This window comes from Plutella xylostella, chromosome 2 (assembly GCF_932276165.1).
Source record: "Plutella xylostella chromosome 2, ilPluXylo3.1, whole genome shotgun sequence".
Lineage (NCBI taxonomy): Eukaryota > Metazoa > Arthropoda > Insecta > Lepidoptera > Plutellidae > Plutella > Plutella xylostella.
The window spans coordinates 205,269-224,967 of record NC_063982.1 but is presented as its reverse complement, the minus strand read 5'-3'; the positions used below and the strand labels follow the sequence as shown (position 1 = coordinate 224,967).

General features: G+C 36.2%; 1 long non-coding RNA gene across 1 annotated transcript; it reads right to left on the bottom strand.

The window, feature by feature from the left end:
- Positions 1-12,527: 12,527 nt before the first annotated feature.
- Positions 12,528-14,318, bottom strand: LOC125488741. Its single transcript, XR_007266455.1, has 3 exons — positions 13,828-14,318; positions 13,313-13,430; positions 12,528-12,635 (listed from the first exon to the last, which is right to left on the bottom strand). It is a non-coding gene; the product is annotated as an uncharacterized LOC125488741 (long non-coding RNA).
- Positions 14,319-19,699: the final 5,381 nt, after the last annotated feature.

Genomic DNA, 19,699 nt, shown 5'->3' with positions numbered 1-19,699 from the left:
TTTTGTATCTATTCTTTGTGGGGATGTTAGCAAGTACCAGCACCTGGCTCTCTCGAGTGGAACTTTTGTGCATATCTCCAAGGTCTAAACTACCTTCCTAAGCTTGGAACATTTACCACCACGGCCACGCTAGCCCACTGCGGGTTGGTGGTAGAGTTGGCAATAACTGCTGGTTAACGGTGATTTTAACAGTAAAGTTAATTGTTACATTTTGACTTTCGTTGCTTTTCGCGCATTACCTACGTTACGTTGTTATGAATAGAGTTCACGACCCACTCGTCCCTGTATTTTTCGATGACGAGTCTCGTCTCGTGTTTCCGTATCGATCACCTGTTTTCAAAGCAGTGTCGTCTGGCACCGGTTTTATAATATTGCAATTCCCGTCTTTATCTATATAGAGATAAAGTTTATATTGATAGGATGCGTTACAACGGTCTCCCGTGACTTGTTTTGTTTCTTGCAATTTCCGTTTTTATTGATACACAAGATAAAGTTTATATAATTTGTTATGATAGCGAACAAGTGCCAGTGTCGTCGTCTGAACTACAATTTAGAGCCACTTGCAGAAACATATTAAATCTAGATTTAGTGTCAAATCTCGATTTAAGAAACGTCAATCCATATAAAATTTGACACTAAATTGAGATTTAACACAAAATCTAGATTTAATATGTTGGTGCAAGGGGCCCTTAGTGCAAGTATTTTAACGTTACCGTCGCCAGTACCAGTCGTCTCGTGGCGTACTTGGCACGGGTTTAGTGACGAGTCTTCTTTTACCGGAATTGGGAAACGGTGCGTCCGTTCCAGGCAGTGAAACGGTATTTTGAAACGGTTCGTCTTTTTTTTAATTGCTTTCATCCTTCCTAACTAATATTAAAACTACCTACTGAACAGATTTGAATATATTATGCTGAAGCGATTGACATCAAGTAAATATTTAGTTAGTGTAAAACGTTTTCTCCCGAAACCAGAATTTCATCAAGAAAAGTATCTATTGTCAGTCGCGAGCTCCAGTGCATCTCTATCGCACCCGTACCCGGGGCATGAGAGCACAAGCGATAGCAAATGTTTTCCTAAATACCTTGTTCGCTAGAATCGCGAAGGTATACTCTCCTCTTAAATTCAAAGAACTCATTGGTACATGTCAGCGCCGGGATTCGAACTAGCACCTCTAACGTGAGAAGCAGGCGCTTATCCGACTGAGCTACCGCCGTTTTTAAAATGTTTATGTTTATTATAATACTAGAGGTCGCGTTGTGGCGCGGGCTGCAAGCAGCCGCGCGGTGCTTTGATGCTTTCGGTTCGGTTTCAGCAGGGTATTGACTTGAACATACCGTAGCAAATCTTTCTTGAGATTTGTTACGCCTTAAAAACTGTGTTCACTATGATTTTTTTTAATTAAAGGGGTACTGACGATTTTGTTTGACGTGGGAAACAGTTTTCAGTATGATTTTCAGTTTCAGCAGGGTATTGACTTGAATATACCGTAGCAAATCATTCTTGCGTTTTGTTATGCCTTAAAAGCGGTTTTCAGTATGAATTTCGTTATAAAAAGGGTACTGATGATTTTGTTTCAGGGGGGGAAACAGTTTTTAATATGAATTTCAGTTTCAGCAGGGTATTGACTTGACCATACCGTAGCAAATACTTCTTGCGTTTTGTTATGCCTTAAAAACTGTGTTCACTATGAATTTCTTTATAACAGGGGTACTGATGATTTTGTTTTAGGTGGGATACGGTTTTCAGTATGAATTTTGGTAAGATACGGTTTTTCACTTGACCATTATTATGGGGTTCAATTTTCCCTTGAAATCTAATTTCATTCATTATGAATATAGGTATAACGTAGATAGGGAAGCATTAACGAAGCTGAAAATTGATTTCAGTATGAAATTTGGTAACAGATGGGTATTGACTTTGCCATAATACAATGGATATTTCTTTACACAAAAAAAAAAACTCCACAGGAATGTTAACATTTGCCTTGAAAACTATTTTCATTGTGAATTACGGATTGTCTCACACAAATACTGTAGAGAAATTATTGATCTATATGGTCATTTTATGGTCTCGTATACTTTTCTTACTTACTTTCGTTAAGTTATCGAGTCGACATAGTTTTGTGTACAAATATTGGGTTCTTTAAGACCTCATAAAATATCTGAGTCACCTCCATTTGCGCGTTTTTCTAGCTTCTCGATAATAAGTTAACTCTGTCCTGAAGAGAAACTTTTTCATAGCAACGAAATTTACAGGCTTTTTTTGATTCATTAATTTATTTTGTGGGTTTGCTGTTTAAGATACAGTAAGTAGGATAATGTGCGTTTTTTAACATTATAGAACTAATCTTTGCTTAAATTTAATCCGTAATTTGGTTGTATACTTATGGAACTATAAACGCGCCCAAACTTACACTTTGTCTTTCTTTTTTATTCATTCAAGTTATTTCTTAGCCACAATCGGCTCTCAGGTTATATAGTTGTGTTGACGAGGGTTTAAGTAGTGTTGCCTCGCTTCGCGCGGCTCTCCAGGGTTTGAAGTATGGTGGTTCGCATTGTTTTGCCTCGCTGCGCTCGGCTCTTCAATGTTTGTGGTAGGGTGGTTTGGATTGTTTTGCCTCGCTGCGCTCGGCCCTCCAGTTAAACAGGCAGTTGGTGATTAAAGTAGTTTAGCCTCGCTTCGCTCGGCTCCTTTCCAGGTCTCGGAATGGTAGTCTCGGTTGTTTTGCCTCGCTTCGCTCGGCTCTGCAGTTACATAGGCACTTGCTGTTTATTGTGCTTTAGCCTCGCTTCGCTCGGCTCTTCGGGTTTTTGGATGTTGGTTTCAGTAGTTTTGCCTCGCTCCGCTCGGCTCTCTAGGTTTTGGATTGATGGTTTAGGTTGTTAAGCCTCGCTTTGCTCGGCTTTCCACTTCTTAAACGGGACTTTTCCCGTAGTTTTTCTTTATTGAGAAAGGATTCTTGGCTCGGATTTATTTTTTTATGGCAGGATTACTTGTCGGATGCCTCGCTGCGCTCGGCTGGTTTTATTTAGGTATAGCTTGTAGAAGGACTATGGCCTCGCTGCGCTCGGCACTCAAACTGTGGTAAAGTTGATTAACATTTTGTATGTTTTAAGGGAAATTATTTTTTCCCCTAAAAGTGGGGAGTTTTTATTTAAAATAATAATTGTTTGAATTTATCTACACCAATGCGCCATATACCATAAACCTGTCTGACCACTTCAAAGGGTTGAAATTGCTAATGTTAATAATTTTTTCTAGGTTTTTAGGTAAATTTCGATTTTTTTCCCTAGAAGTAGGGAGATTTTATTTAAAATAATAATTGTTTGTATTTATCTACACCAAAGCGCCATATACCATAAATCTGTCAGACCACTTCAAAGGGTTGAAATTGCTAATGTTGGTAATTTTTTCTAGGTTTTTAGGGAAATTTCGATTTTTTTCCCTACAAGTGGGGAGTTTTTATTTAAAATAATAATTGTTTGTATTTATCTACACCAATGCGCTAAATACCATAAATATGTCAGACCACTTCAAAGGGTAGAAATTGCTAATGTTGGTAATTTTTTCTAGGTTTTTAGGCAAATTTCGATTTTTTTTCCTTGAAGTGGGGAGTTTTTATTTTAAATTAAAATATTATGCATTTAACTACACAAACGCGCTACACATTCGAATCTCCTCAGACCATCACAAAACGATAAAATTGCATATTTATGTAAATTTTCCCATGTTTTAAGGGAAATTTTGTTTTTTTTTTCTATAAGTTGGGAGTTTTTATTATTAATTAAAAATCAATGCATTTAACTACACAAACGCGCTATACATTCGAAACTCCTCAGACCATCACAAAACGATAAAATTGCATATTTATGTAAATTTTCCCATGTTTTTAGGGAAATTTTGTTTTTTTTTCCTATAAGTTGGGAGTTTTTATTATTAATTAAAAATCAATGCATTTAACTACACAAACGCGCTATACATTCGAATCTCCTCAGACCATCACAAAACGATAAAATTGCATATTTATGTAAATTTTCCCATGTTTTTAGGGAAATTTTGTTTTTTTTTCCTATAAGTTGGGAGTTTTTATTATTAATTAAAAATCTATGCATTTAACTACACAAACGCGCCATACATTCGAATCTCCTCAGACCATCACAAAACGACAAAATTGCATATTTATGTAAATTTTCCCATGTTTTTAGAGAAATTTTGTTTTTTTTTCTTTAAGTGGGGAGTTTTTTATTATTAATTAAAAATCTATGCATTTGACTACACAAACGCGCCATACATTCGAATCTCCTCAGACCATCACAAAACGATAAAATTGCATATTTATGTATAATTTCTCATGTTTTTAGGGAAATTTTGTTTTTTTCCCTAAAAATGGGGAGTTTTTATTTCATAAGCAAACTAAATGCATCCACCTACACAAACGCGCTCTACAAGTCAAAACTGTCAGACCACTCGATACAGGTGAAATAGCCTTAAAACATGTAAAATTTCTCTTTTACAAAATGGCTGCCACTTCATCCGCCATTTTGATTTTTGCAGTTTTCCCAATTTTCCCATGAATTTCACCATATATCCAACCATGTACAAAGAAAAACATCACCCCACCTCCTCCCCTTTTGGGAGATCAATTCACCTCAACTTGAATCGACGTCGAACTTTTTCAAAAATATAATCTCCCGTATTTCTCAGGGTTGCCAGCCGAAAGTGATAAAAATAGTCAAATGTCATTAGTATGAGCCTTTCTGACTAAACTGCATCATTTTTTAAAATCCAAAACGGTTATTTCTATTTTTCAGGTTTTTGGGGAAAATCTCAAAATTTTCCCTAAAAATGGGGAAATTTTATTTACCTGGTATAGTCTACCCAACAAACTACACAAATGCGCCATACAAGACAAATCTCCCCAACCACTCTAAACATGTGAAACAACCAATCAAAAATCGTGAAAAAAAGTCACTTTTACAAAATGGCCGCCAAAGCAGTCCGCCATTTTGTTTTTTCAACTTTTCGGAATTTTCCCATAAACTGCACCATACATCAGACCGTGTCCAAAAAAAATCATCACCCCACCTGCCTCCCTTCTGGGAGATCAATTCACCTCAAGTTGGGACGACATAAAAAAATCCGAAAAAATATAATCTCGCCTATCGCGCAGGGTTGCCAGTCGAAAATAATAAAAATGGTCAAATGTCATTAGTACGGGTCTTTCCGACAAAACTGCATCATTTTTTAAAATCCAAAGTGGCTATTTCTACTTTTCATGTTTTTGGGGAAAATCTCGAAATTTACCCTAAAAATGGGGAAAATTCTTTCACATGGCAACTCTACTCGTCAAACTACACAACCGCTCCATACAAGTCAAACCTGTCAAATGCCTCGAACACAATAAAAAAATGCTTTGAAAATCCCCGAAAAAACACGTTTTTATAAAAAAATCTCCCCTCCCCCCGCAATAAAAAAAAATACATTTTTTGGAATTTTCCCCTAAATTTCATCATGTGCCCCACCGTTTACAAAAAACACCATCCCCCCACCTCCCCCCCTTCCGGGAGATCAATTCACCTCAAGTCGGGTCTGACATGCCCTAAACTTTGCTTCACGGCAACTCGGCCGCCATTTTGTTTTTTTATTTTTTTATATTTTTTTTATAATCTGTCAGGCATTCTTAACACACCCTCAAAATATAAAAAAATGTATGGTCACCAAAACGGAGGAACAAAAAAAATTTTTTTTTTTTACAACTTTTTTAAAAAAGTCGAGGTTTTTCTCTACTCACCCGAGCACCCTGTACATTTCCCTAAAACATTTTCATATCAAAAAATTGCTCCTTCTGGGAGAACAATCATGTCAGTCAGTCAGTGAGTGGTAATCCAGCTTTATATATTATAACTAGAGGTCGCGTTGTGGCGCGGGCTGCAAGCAGCCGCGCGGGGCTTTGATGCTTTTGGTTCGGTTTCAGCAGGGACTTGAACATCGTAGCAAATATTTCTTGCGTTTTGTTACGCCTTAAAAACTGTTTTCACTCTGAATGTCTTTATTAAAGGGGTACTGATGATTTTTATTTCAGGTGGGATTAGTTTTAATTAGTATGAATTTCGGTTTCAGCAGGGTATTGACTTGAAAAAAACGTAGCAAGTCTTTGTTGTGTTTTGTTTTGGATTAAAAACTGTTTTCAGTATGAATTTCGTTATAAAAGGGGTACTGATGATTTTGTTTCAGGGGGGGATACAGTTTTCAATATGAATTTCGGTTTCAGCAGGGTATTGGTATAGGTATACTTCTTGCGTTTTGTTATGCCTTAAAAACCGTGTTCACTATGAATTTTTTCTTTATAACATGGGTACTGATGATTTTGATTTAGGTGGGACACGGTTTTCAGTATGAATTTTGGTAAGATACGGTTATTCACTTGACTATAACGTATAGAATATTTTATGGGATTTAGTTGTCCCTTGAAATCCAATTTCAGTATGAAATTTGGTAACAGATGGGTATTGACTTTGTCATAATACACTCACAACTTACAAATTCAAGAAATATCCGTTGTACACTCCCGGGCAATGAAAAGGTTCCACTGAGAAAAGCTAAACGGAAAAATCTAGCTTAGTGCCGTCTTCTGCAACATTCACGTACATTTAACAGAGCGTCAGGATATTACCAACTAAAAACGGTAATATTTAGTTCCAATTTTAAATTAAATCTTTGTAAAAATTGGGGTCGTATGGGGTCGGCATTTTGTGAGTGGAACTTATTCATTGCCCGGATTGTACAACGGATATTTCTTGAATTTGGTTTTACATAAAAAAAAACTCCACAGGAATGTTAATATTAGCCGTGAAAACTATTTTCATTATGAATTACGGATTGTCTCACACAAATACGGTAGAGAAACTGATCTACAGGGTGTTGCAAAATTGGTATACTAAGCCGAAACCTACATGTGCAGCATGGTATATCTAAGCCCGAATCTGAAATCAGAATTTGGAAATTCGCGAAAAAATATTATTTTCCCATAGTAAAAAGTCACGTGATCAACAAAGTTTCTATGGAAAATGAAAAAAATAAGCACATTTTTTGGTTTCTTAAACTTTACCTAGTAGCGAGCCGACATCGTTTTGTGTACAAATATTGGGTTCTTTAACACCTCATAAATCTGAGTCACCTCCATTCGCGCGTTTTTCTAGCGTCTCGATTATTACCTAGTTTACTCTGTCCTGAAAAGAAACTTTTTGATAGAAACGAAATTTACAGGCTTTTTTTTTCCATTAATTTCTTATGTGGGTTTACTGTTTAAGACAAAGTAAGTAGGATAAAGTGCGTTTTTTAACATTATAGAACTATGCTTTACTTAAATTTAATTCATAATTGGTTGCACACGTATGGAACTATAAACGCGGCCAAACATACACTTTGTCTTTCTTTTTTATTCATTCAAGTTATTTCTTAGCCACAATCGGCTCTCAGGTTATACATATAGTTGTGTTGACGAGGGTTTGAGTAGTGTTGCCTCGCTTCGCTCGGCTCTTCAGGGTTTGCAGTATGGTGGTTCGCATTGATTTGCCTCGCTTCGCTCGGCTACTCTTTTACGGTTAGGCTATACTTAAGCTGTATTGCCTCGCTTCGCTCGGCTCTTCAGTGGTTGTGGTAAGATGTTTTGAAATGTTTTGTCTCGCTGCGCTCGCCTCTCCAATGTTTGTGGTATGATGGTTTGGATTGTTTTGCCTCGCTGCGCTCGGCTCTCCAGTTTAACAGGCAGTTGGTGATTAAAGTAGTATAGCCTCGCTTCGCTCGGGTCCTCTCCAGTCTTGGAATGATAGTTTCGGTTGTTTTGCCTCGCTTCGCTCGGCTCTTCGGGTTTTCGGATGTTGATTTCAGTAGATTTGCCTCGCTCCGCTCGGCTCTCTAGGTTTTGGATTGATGGTTTAGGTTGTTTTGCCTCGCTTCGCTCGGCTTTCCACTTCTTAAATGGTACTTTCCCGTAGTTTTTCTTTATTGATTTTAATAATTATGATACGCAATGCCTCGCTTCGCTCGGATTTCTTTTCATTATGGCAGGGTTACTTGTCGGATGCCTCGCTGCGCTCGGCTGGTTTTATTTTGGCATAGCTTGTAGAAGGACTATCGCCTCGCTGCGCTCGGCACTTAAACTGTGGTAAAGTTGACTTACATTTTGTATGTTTTTAGGGAAAATATTTTTTCCCTAAAAGTGGGGAGTTTTTATTTTACATAATAATTGTTTGTATTTATCTACACAAATGCGCCATATACCATAAATCTGTCTGACCACTTCAAAGGGGTGAAATTGCTAATGTTGGTAATTTTTTCTACGTTTTTAGGGAAATTTTGATTTTTTCCCTACAAGTGGGGAGTTTTTATTTTAAATAATTATTGTTTGTATTTATCTACACAAATGCGCCATATACCATAAATCTGTCCGACCACTTCAACGGGGTGAAATTGCTAATGTTGGTAATTTTTCCTACGTTTTTAGGGAAAATTTGTTTTTTTTCCCTTTAAGTAAGGAGTTTTTATTTTAAAATAAAATTGTATGCATTTAACTACACAAACACGCTTTGCATTCGAAACCCCTCAGACCATCTCAAAGTGATAAAATTGCATATTTATGTAAAATATCCCATGTTTTTAGGGAAATTTTGATTGTTTCCCTAGAAGTGGGGAGTTTTTATTATTAATTAAAAATCTATGCATTTAACTACACAAACGCGCCATACATTCGAATCCCCTCAGACCATCACAAAACGATAAAATTGCATATTTATGTAAAATTTCCCATGTTTTTAGGAAAATTTTGTTTTTTTCCCTAAAAATGGGGAGTTTTTATTTCATAGAAAAATTAAGCGTACCGAAACACACAAAACCGCTCTACAAGTCAAAACTGCCAGACCACTCAATACAGATGAAATAGCCTTAAAACATGTAAAATTTCTCTTTTACAAAATGGCTGCCACTTCATCCGCCATTTTGATTTTTGCAGTTTTCGGAATTTTCCTATTAATTTCACCATATATCCAACCATGTACAAAGAAAATCATCACCCCACCTCCTCCTCTTCTGGGAGATCAATTCACCTCAACTTGAATCGACGTCGAACTTTTTCAAAAATATAATCTCCCGTATTTCTCAGGGTTGCCAGCCGAAAGTGATAAAAATAGTCAAATGTCATTAGTATGAGCCTTTCTGACTAAACTGCATCATTTTTAAAAATCCAAAACGGTTATTTCTATTTTTCAGGTTTTTGGGGAAAATCTCAAAATTATCCCTAAAAATGGGGAAATTTTATTTAGTAGGTATAGTCTACCCAACAAACTACACAAATGCGCAATACAAGACAAATCTCCCCAACCACTCTAAACATGTGAAAAAACCAATCAAATATCGTGAAAAAAAGTCACTTTTAAAAAATGGCCGCCAAAGCAGTCCGCCATTTTGTTTTTTCAACTTTTCGGAATTTTCCCATAAACTGCACCATACATCAGACCGTGTACAAAAAAAATCATCACCCCACCTGCCTCCCTTCTGGGAGATCAATTCACCTCAAGTTGGGTCGACGTAAAAAAATCCGAAAAAATATAATCTCGCCTATCGCTCAGGGTTGCCAGTCGAAAGTAATAAAAATGGTCAAATGTCATTAGTACGGGTCTTTCCGACAAAACTGCATCAAATTTTAAAATCAAAAGTGGCCATTTCTACTTTTCATGTTTTTGGGGAAAATCTCGAAATTTACCCTAAAAATGGGAAAAATTCTTTCACATGGCAACTCTACTTGACAAACTGCACAACCGCTCCATACAAGTCGAACCTGTCAGATGCCCCCAACACAATAAAAAAACGCTTTGAAAATCCCCGAAAAAACACGTTTTTATAAAAAAATCTCCCCTCCCCCCGCAATTAAGAAAAAAACATTTTTTGGAATTTTCCCTTAAATTTCATCATGTGCCTCATCGTTTACAAAAAACAGCATCCCCCCACCTCCCCCCCTTCCGGGAGATCAATTCACCTCAAGTCGGGTCTGACACGCCCTAAACTTTGCTTCACTGCAACTCGGCCGCCATTTTGTTTTTTTATTTTTTTATATTTTTTTTATAATCTGTCAGGCATTCTAAACACACCCTCGAAATATGAAAAAATGTATGGTCACCAAAAAAGAGGGACAAAAAAAAGTTTTTTTTTTTACAACTTTTTTTAAAAAGTCGAGGTTTTTCTCTACTCACCCGAGCACCCTGTACATTTCCGTAAAATATTATTATATCAAAAAATTGCTCCTTCTGGGAGAACAATCATGTCAGTCAGTCAGTCAGTGGTAATCCAGCTTTATATATTATAACTAGAGGTCGCGTTGTGGCGCGGGCTGCAAGCAGCCGCGCGGTGCTTTGATGCTTTTGGTTCGGTTTCAGCAGGGTATTGACTTGAACATATCGTAGCAAATCTTTCTTGCGTTTTGTTACGCCTTAAAAACTGTGTTCACTATGATTTTTTTTTATTAATGGGCTACTGACGATTTTGTTTGACGTGGGAAACAGTTTTCAGTATGAATTTCAGTTTCAGCAGGGTATTGACTTGAACAAACCGTAGCAAATCTTTCTTGCGTTTTGTTATGCCTTCAAAACTGTTTTCACTATGAATTTCTATATTAAAGGGGTACTGATGATTTTGTTTTAGATAGTTATACGTTTTCAGTATGAATATTGGTTTCAGCAGGGTATTGACTTGAACATATCGTAGCAAATCTTCCTTGCGCTTTTTTACGCCTTAAAAACTGTTTTCACTATGAATGTCTTTATTAAAGGGGTACTGATGATTATATTTCAGGTGGGATTAGTTTTCAGTATGAATTTCGATTTCAGCAGGGTATTGACTTGAACAAACCGTAGCAAGTCTTTGTTGTGTTTTGTTTTGGATTAAAAATTGTTTTCAGTATGAATTTCGTTACAAAAGGGGTACTTATGATTTTGTTTCAGGGGGGGATACAGTTTTCAATATGAATTTCGGTTTCAGCAAGGTATTGACTTGAACATAAATTGAAGCAAATCTTTCATGCGTTTTGTAAGGCGTTAAAACTGTTTTCACTATGAATTTCTTTATTAAAGGGGTACCTGATGATTTAGTTTCAGGTAAGATAAATATTTCAGTATGAATTTTGGTAAGATAAGGCATACTTTACCTACAATAAAGTAGCGGATCTTTCAGGCGTTCAAGTTAAAGACGCATTCAAAATTTGGACTATTTCCCTCCACTCCATCCCGTACTTGTACTCAAAAAAATTGGTTTCTGTTACGGATTATCTCACACAAATACAGTAGAGAAACTGATCTATGTACAAAAGTGTATTTTCAAGAATTTCCATTTCAGCTGGATATTGACGTGAATATACCGTAGCAAATCTTTCTTGCGTTTTGTTATGCCTTAAAAACTGTGTTCACTATGAATTTCTTCATTAAAGGGGTACGATGATTTTGTTTCAGGTGAGATACAGTTTTCAAGATGAATTTCGGTTTCAGCAGGGTATTGACCTCGTACCGTAGCAAATCTTTCATGCGTTTGGTATTGCTTTAGAAACTGTTTTCAGTTCGATTTTCGTTATGACAGGGGTACTGATAATTGGTTTCAGGTGTGGTACTTACGGTTTTAGTATGGATTTGGTGTGATATGGGTATTGACTTGAACATGCCGTAGCGAATCTTTTTGAAGTTTTGTTTTGCATAAAAAAAGAGTTTGCATTGTGATTATTGGTATCACGTGAGTGTTGCATAATGCATTGGAACATTAAGCAGAGTGAAAGTGGTATAAGGGCCTATCGTCAGTCTGATTTCGTTTTCAAAATTTATTAGGAATGAACTTTTTCAGTATTAAAACGGGTATAGACTTTACCATAAGCTATCGGATTTATAAGTATATTTGCTACGATAATCATTTTGTTTGATTGTAAATGTGTAGCTGCATATATATGTAGGGGTGTTGCAAAAAGGATATACTAAGCCGAAACTCAGGGTGACTCAGGAGGTCATTCTAAACAAGTTTAGTTCTAAAAGTTTTGAAAATTTACGAAAAAATTATTTGTTCCCTAAAGGGTAAGCCTAATTGGGTGAATTTCCAAAACTCGTAGAATAAAAGTTGTTCAGAATAGCCCCCTGAGTCACCCTCTTTCGGCTTAGTATACATACCCTTTTTGCAACACCTGTAGTAAAAAGTCACCTGACCAACAAGTTTCCTTTCGGCTTAGTATACCCTTTTTGCGATATAGCTGTATATAATATGCTGTATTATAACAATAAGTATATAATTTTACTGAACACCAGGTTGCCCCTATCCTATTTCTTCTCTACGTCGAGTCGCTTAATCATTCATTAGTTTTTTAAAGTAATTCTTCTTCGAGTAGGTATGGATTTAAGATTGTTGTTCTTTATAACTTTTCATAAGCTAACGAATGATTGAGCAACTCTGAGTAGATCCATAATTAGGCTAAAAGTTATATATTTATACAATGAAAACAATTTTTTTGAGCATTAAATAGTTATTTATTAGACATTTTAACTTTTTTCTGGATTGTGCTTCATTATGCTTTTCTAACTTGTTGTAGGTGTGATATTTCATGAGTTTACCTGAAAATAAAATAAATTCTTTAATCTACAATTCAAATTCAATAGGAAAATAATATAACTATCTAACTGTGAGAATAACTTGATAATATTATACGAGTTTCTACCACAGTGGAAAAACGAATGAGCTATGCTGTACTTAGGTGTAACCGGTTATCAGCATTAATAGAATTGCAAATATAAATAGCACAATTAGGAAGTATTTTTTCAGGTATTTGGTACCACAATATAAATCTTTGAGTACATTATAATGAATCGAAGATACTTGTAATGAAAATGTGAAGAATGATTTTTATTTTATATTTATAGGAAAAACTTACTATATGACATTGATTAATACTAAAAATAAATTAGGTCTAACAAGTTTTAATATGATTACGTATTTTCGTCTTACAGTACCATTTTTTCAATACCTGTATATACTTAATAATTATAGTTGTGAAGATTATTTTATATTTTGTGTTTAAGAAAGTAACAGTAATGTAAATTGGAAAGACATCGGAGAGGTTTCCTTAAGTGCAGTTGGTCCATAATAAGCTTACTGCCAGTTACTATCATAGGATTTTGACACATAAAAAGATTTTAACCAAATATTTATGTTTTTAGTTGGTAATATCATGATGCCCTATTATGATTTTTCCGTTCAGGAGGAATTTTGTGCTTTTCTCACTGGAACTTACATTGTCCGTCAGTGGCCTTAGAAGATTCTTCATCATTCAGGTTGAGGCGATGCACGCTGCGCAGGAATGCACTTTTGGCGGCTATGCGATGTGGGGGGCGTTACAGTAACTCTTTGGTCTGAAAATTGAAAAGAAGCTTCGTTATCATCAATAAATAAATTACATAATTACAATGTAAACTCTACCAGATGTTTTAAAAGCCGAAAGGGATGCCCATTTTCGTCTTACAGTACCGTTTTTTCAATACCTGTATATACTTAATAATTATAGTTGTGAAGATTATTTTATATTTTGTGTTTAAGAAAGTGACAGTAATGTAAATTGGAAAGACATCGGACAGGTTTCCTTAAGTGCAGTTGGTCCATAATAAGCTTACTGCCAGTCTACTATCATAGGATTTTGACACATAAAAAGATTTTAACCAAATATTTATGTTTTTAGTTGGCAATATCATGATGCCCCATTATGATTTTTCCGTTTAGGAGTAATTTTGTGCTTTTCTCACTGGAACTTACATTGCTCGTGGTTTTAGAAGATTCTTCATCATTCAGGTTGAGGCGATGCACGCTGCAGGAATGTGCATTCCTTTTGGCGGCTATGCGATGTGGGGGGCGTTACAGTAACTCTTTGGTCTGAAAATTTAAAAAAAGTTTCGTTATCATCAATAAATAAATTACATAATTACAATGTAAACTCTACCAGATGTTTTAAAAGCCGAAAGGGATTACCCTTCGTCGTTGTTTAGAATAGTCTATGGGTCACAACAACTATTTAATAGGTAATGGTATGGAACCCTTAGTGCGCGAGTCCGAGTGGCAATTGGTTGTTTTTTAGTAATTATTTATGAAGGTGTAATGCTGTCATAGAAGGGGCTAGTTAACTTTATCCCTATGGAGTACTTAGAGGGGTAAGTACATTTGTAATATAGTTTTCATTAATGATCGATTACCTAACTAAGGCATTATACATATTAATTATTTTGTGTCTGAATATTCTAAGATAAAGGATTGGATACAATAACGAAATAGTTACACACCTGAAAAATATTATCGAATATTATCGACGGTCGAATGGCGTAGTGGTTAGTGGCCCTGACTGCTATGCCGAGGGTCCCGGGTTCGATTCCCGGCTGGGACAGATATTTGTTTAAAGACAGATATTTGTACTCGGGTCTTGGGTGTAGATATTTATATTTAGTATCTATCTATCTATGTATTTGTGTAGATATATCAGCTGCCCGATACCCATAACACAGGTTCTGCCTAGCTTGGGGTCGGATGGCCGTGTGTGAGATGTCCCCACATATTTTACATATATTTATTATTTCGTGTTTTCTTAATTTTGGTTCTTTGAAGATTCAGCCCAACTGGTTTTTGTTTTTCGACGCGTATTTGAGAATCAGCTTTCTGAAAAGTATTAACTTCATATGAGATATATAAAGTACTGGCAATAGGTACTATTTTTTTTAACACGAAAACACATTACATATTTAATTTTATAAGTCCTTTAGCACCACCCGGAAGGAACGTGCAGGGTAACTGAAGTCTGACATAGATTGTAGTTAGTTATACCTATACATAATTAATAATAATACTATGTTCTGAGATAAAGAAACATTTGTTTAAAAATATAGGACTTGGAAATGAAATAATGATTTTATTTGTAATTATTTAATAATTGATTGCTAAGTCCTGTATGCGTAAGCAAATATGTTTCTTCCTCAAATAGAACGATACGTCACTTAATCGCGGGACAATCGACTGTTGATGAACCGTTAAGAATCAGTTAATTTAGTATCTGAGATTAAAAAACTGACTTTAGGTGTACTCAAATTTCTTAATCGAATAGTCTTTATTGGTACCAACCAGCACTAATGACCATGAATAATTAAAGGCTCTATGTCAGGTTTCAGTGGTCTTGCCTGCGGACGTAGGACAAAATCCTCCCATCTAACTACTTCTACTTACTATTCTATGCCATAGTAAATAATGTACTCCCCGTTCGGAAAGGACCCTTCTACTAAAGCCCGATTTACATTTTAACAAGTACAGTAGCGCAATTTCTATGAACTACTTATAATTTAAACTGTCAAACAACTAAACTCGCTCCAACTTATTTAAGTGCAAATCGTTCTTTACGGAGAAGAACGGGGGCAAGAAACTCCAGAGTCATCTTTTTTCAATTATAAAGCTACATAATTTGTATTAACAAATTTAATAAATAATAGTACATGATTATAATAAAAATACGTGTGTGTCTTGATGATAAATAAGGCATATAAAGCTTTTTTACTTTATTACAGTCTAATAAAGATTAGCAAAATTACGAATTAAATTTTAAAAGCAATAATAAAATATTTGTGTAAGTATGTAGTGAGTGTTTGTGAACGTACATTTTATTTAAATGTACTGACTGGGGACGTCATTAAGTTTAATTGGGTATACAAGCAGCTCGATCGGTAGAAGAAATTAACACAACCATTTTCTGAATACTATTGCCGTTCCTGATATGAGAACGAATGCAATAATGATTAATGACGTAACAGTATACAAGAAAACCGAAGACCATTTCCCGGTTGTGCCAATGAGTGGAAGCACCAACAGCCAAGCATGAAAATGGATCGATAGAACAGATATCGGGAGCACCCTTGAACCGTGTAGTCAGTATTTGATCGAAGAACTGATTCTAGGTCCACCTTTATCGGAGCCACAATGGTGCCAACACTGTGACGCACAGGTCAAACACAAATATCCTCGGATATGGGCAATGGCGGGGTCGTGGTTTTTTCACAATTGTTTGTGTTCGTCGCAACGGCTGGCCAAGAGGCGGTGCCGGCATACCTACACCAGACGGTATCATGTACACCTACTATCTTCTGGGAACTTCGTGCACGAGTGTCCTGCGCTGAACAGGCGGTGGCGTGGCCCAGGCACCCACCACGCTAGCGGGTGGCGCGTGGTGTAGCTCAGGGGGGCTTGCCGTGTAACCGAGCGTCTATATACGCCAGTGTCTGTCCCTTAAACTGTCTAATCTACTATAAATATGATATAGTATTTTTCAATAACTCAGGTAATTTATTTGTACATCACACATATTTGTCACGTATACACTGACTCATTACAAAATCTCAGAAACTGCATGGGGTTCCTTTTAGGACTTAGGTGCTGACTAAAACGGGATTTTGCGAAAATCAATCCCTATTTCGCAAAAATAAAAAAGCAGGGGTAAAAAGGGGTGTCAAAGTTTGTATGAAATTTCTAAAGTTTTAATAGTAGGGTTTTGGAATTTCGAACAAACGTAGCTTAGGTACCGTGGAGGTGGAGGTGCACTAAAAAAAGGTATTCCCGATTTTTTTAAGAAAAATCTAAACCGTTTACGCTAGAAGCTTGAAATTTGGCATGTAGATTGTAGGTAGGTATCTTAGTAAATTTAAAGTTACAACAGGAAATTCCTACGGGAACGGGAGTTTTAGAAAAAACATTTAGTGTGAAATAACGATAAATATTCCGTGAAAGTTGTTAGTAAGCTGTATGGTTTATTATACAACTTTAAGCCAAAACTAAACGGTTTTGATAAAACTCAAAGCATATCATGAAATATCATCAGAACATACAGGCTTATTTTTTTCGCAGAATTTCCACGGGAATATCTTTTAGAAGAAGGGAAGCTTGCGGGAAATGCTAATATAATGTAAATTGATCATTCTATTTTATTCTTTGTCGTGTAAGTACCTGCACCTGGCTCTCTCGAGATAGAACCCTTGTGCATATCCCCAAGGTCTAAACTGCCTTCCTAAGCTTGGACCATTTACCACTATGTTGGTCCACTGCGGGTTGGTGGGTTCACATATCTAGATGTGCTAAATCTAGATATGCAGGTTTCCTCACGATGTTTTCCTTCATCGTAAGAGCGATGGTATACATTGTACTTAAGTTAAAAGAACTCAACAGTGGAAGCGGGCGCTTACCACCGCTTTAAATTGATGATTTAAAGTTCATTAATTAAACTACATAAAACTGGATGACATACTATCGTTCACTACATAAGTACTACATTTTAAGGTTATTAAATTTATCGTGTATCATTATTATTAAATCCAGTATCTTGATTATCTTGAAAGACTGAAGGGGCGAAATAGGGTTTTAGAGTTAAAAATAATAAAGAGGGTGAATCGCGTATTCAACATCGAGAAGTGTCAAAATTGTGATCGCAGCACTGAACAGAAGTTGAGGTCAAATGAGGTCCGCTTCTTGGGAGGTGCCTATTTACACAGCGAACGTGTATACATTTTTAGTATCTACACAATAATAATACTTTGTTCTATTTTCATATTTTCGGCCGAGCCACTTCAATCGCGCGATGGCATAGATAATAATTTCAGACTAATTAAAGTAAGAATTAATTTTACAAGTTACCTACGAAAAAGAAAGATGAGATGATAATAATAATGTATTATGGTATTTCGATAGTTAAGTACCTATATAATGTTCTAATAATGATTTGCCTTTTTATGTATTTTTTTATTATTTCGTATTTCATTTTTTTTGTCTTTTTATGTTTTTCACAGTTTTTTTTTCTTTTTTTATCTTTTTTATGCCAGTATATTTTTGTTCTTTTTATGTTTTTTTATATTTTTTTGTAGACAAACCATTATTTACATAAAATTGTACCAACCTACATGACCATACCATAAACAAAACATATTTTACTTAAATAGATTGCAAAAGTTGTATACAAACCTAAGGGGTCATTCCAAATAAGTTTAAGAATGTCGTGAAAAAAATCTACTACCATTACCTATACCTATACTGCCATGTGAGCAACTTAGTTTCTGTTAAGAATCACTACCGTTAATTAGTACTTAAAATAAAATCAGTGAAACCATCCCGAAGAATTTTATGCCAGATTTGGTGAGACCCAATAGCTAATATCACGACCGATGATTGATGCCTTCGGATGCCGCCGAGCCTGCCGCCTTGCTTCTGGTGCTGGCGCCGAAGCTGCAGTGTGACTGCTGGTTGAAGTGTCCTTGTACTGGTTGGTCGTCGGTTTGATCATGTGAGCCTAGGCTGCCACCTCGGCCCTTGTAGTGACTGTGGGGTTCTCATCCAGTACTGCCTCAGTGTCAACTTCAACAGGAATGCGCCAGAAACTGCTGATCTTGAAGAGTCAGGGGTGTGAAAGGAAGATGCGCTGCCTGGGCTAGGTCATGAACATCCTGATGATGACTGATGATGGCTTGACTTTAAATTTCCGAAATTGGTCGTGTGGAATGTGTGTCGTACAACAAGCTTCACGCAGTGGATGTTGTATCAAAGTTGGAGACCATCATGTTATGGTTCAACGTGGATGGATCTTCACCATCATCCTTTAATGCCTGAGAAGAGTAAGGCATTCTGGCGGGCTCGGCATCCATCTTTTCTTCTTTTGTATGGCGACACTGCAGGCGCAGAATTAGCAGTACGGTCTTCTGGAAGTTGTGATAGTGCCGCGCGAGCTTCTCGAGTCTCACCTTCTTAGTGATAAATTGAAATTCCCGAAAACTTTTTACAAATTTATTTTAAAATAATAGTGCTTATGGCATTAGTACCAAGTGAAAGTTGAGACATTGGAGAAATTTAAAGGCATGAACGGTGGTTTATCGAAAAAAACTGTGACTTGAAATGTACTCAGAAAGAGTCATTTATAACTTTGCTATTTAAAGAAAGTTAAAAGACATCTGAGTCATTTAAGTCGCAATACCTATTGAAATATGTTAAGACGAGGACACGTCGCGAACGGCGCGGCATTTCGGTTATTTTTCATACAAAATGAATAGAAGTATTGCGAGTCAACGCAAACAGAAAGAACGGGGCGCGAACGCGAACGGGGTGAGAAGACACGACGCTTCTATACATTTTGTAAGGAAATTAATCGAAAGGGCGCGCTTGTCTGCGACGCGTTATCGTCATAAGTCTTGTATGTGTGTTTTATTTTTAAAAGGATGGATGACGGAGGTCATAGAAAGTATCAGAAAGAGTCATTTATAATTTTGCTACTAAAAGAAAATTAAAAGACATCTGATATAACAGGAGGCTATAGTTGGATTGATACTCATAGTTACGTGCACCGTGATGCGATTTTTCCCCGAATGACTATATGATTATATTAATAAGTTAAAACAGTCTTAAGTATAATAATAATAATTAATTTACAATATTGACATGTTATCTAATACACGTCCACTGGAGGTAGACACCTACCAAGGATTATCTCAATCTCAATACTCTGGTCAGAACTTGAGCGAAACAAAATAAGTACGTTCCTATATACTTTTTAAATGTTGTTTTGATAACTGTGGAATATAGAAGTTGTGTAGTGAAATAATTATGTACAGACAGAATTGCC